The 1,363-nt window shown below is 42.4% G+C and overlaps 1 pseudogene; it reads left to right on the forward strand.

Moving 5' to 3' along the window:
* The first annotated feature begins 403 nt into the window (after positions 1-403).
* On the forward strand, positions 404-1,048 carry LOC136309394 (ribosome biogenesis protein NSA2 homolog pseudogene; annotated as a pseudogene).
* The last annotated feature ends 315 nt before the right edge of the window (positions 1,049-1,363 follow it).

Genomic DNA, 1,363 nt, shown 5'->3' on the forward strand with positions numbered 1-1,363 from the left:
GTTGATCTTCAATAGAAGCAGAACTAGTAATGCTTCAACTCTTTTATTTTACTGGTCAGTTAAACATGCCATCCTTTTGAGGAAGAGATACAAGAAATGGGATTGGGGTCAAACTTTGGCATCAGAAAAACCAGGCTCCCTCTCACATCTGCTCTGTGACCTGAAGGGCCAGTCACTGGGCTAAGTACACTCATCTCTCAACAGGAAAGAACAATAGCTGTTGAAGAACATGATTATTAGGATTAATCATCACTGCACACATTCTGAAAAAGTGACGCTAAATACTACTTCCCTTTCTCTTTACTCATGCTGAACCCATTGTCAGCCAGGGCTTCCACTGTCTCTGCATCAAGTCCAACACTCCAGGTTGAGAGGCTCACAGACATTCAAAGGAGGCAAAAAGATGGTCAGTCTGAAAGCTAAGCTCTACAGTAAATAGTGCCATGCTGAGAATATAGAAACAAAAGAAACTGTCAAGAAGCATGGAAGGAGAAACAACAAAAGAAAGAATGATGAAAAGACTCCACAAGGAGCATTCCTACATGTCTACTGGACAGAGAGGGGAAGCCCCAAACTAAAGTACTTTATGATTAAACAAAAACAGAAAGAGACAGCGGGGCAATGGGAAGTTCCTGTGCCCAAAGTTCACGCCGAGGGAGAAACAGAGGTATTAGAACTTATTTGAACAAAAGAGAGAAAGAAAACAGCATGGAAGAGGATGGTTGTCAGAGCCTGCTTTGTTGGAGATGGCTTCACTCAGAAACCGCAAATAATTCATTGGGCCAATGGGCTTCCATTTCAAGAAGGCCCGTGGGACACATCCTGAGCTGGAAGCCACCTTCATCTGCCAATACTTGGTGTGAGGAAGACTCCCTCACCCCCACTCTATCCAACTCCGGGTGTTATTACCGAAGGCATTGTCATCAAGGTGAGCGTGAGCGAGATGGGCCTTGTGACACAAGGAGCCAAGGTTATTGGAGGAACATTGGCCCAGGTTACCAACAGTCCTGAACATGATGGATGCAGAAAGGAAGTCTCACTGTTCTAACAGAACTTTCATACAAGTAATTCCTTATAATTATTGAAGACTCCGAACCAATCAGGAGAGCTCCTTTACTGTGGTGTCTCTGAGTGTGATCACACAGCTTGCATGTCCGCAGTCATCAAGAGAACTATTTTTTCTATTGTAAAGAATATTAAAATGGCCATGTTCTTAAAAATAAAAAGACTAGTACTCCTTACTCATTAAAGTCAGAGTTTACTGAAATAGCCTCTTTATATTCTCTCTTCCCAGACTTTTATTCTCCAACCCATATTCACTGCAGTGTTATGTTGATCTAAAACTAAAATGTGGCCATGTTAC

The sequence above is a fragment of the Saccopteryx bilineata genome, chromosome 6 (genome assembly GCF_036850765.1).
Source record: "Saccopteryx bilineata isolate mSacBil1 chromosome 6, mSacBil1_pri_phased_curated, whole genome shotgun sequence".
Taxonomy (NCBI): domain Eukaryota; kingdom Metazoa; phylum Chordata; class Mammalia; order Chiroptera; family Emballonuridae; genus Saccopteryx; species Saccopteryx bilineata.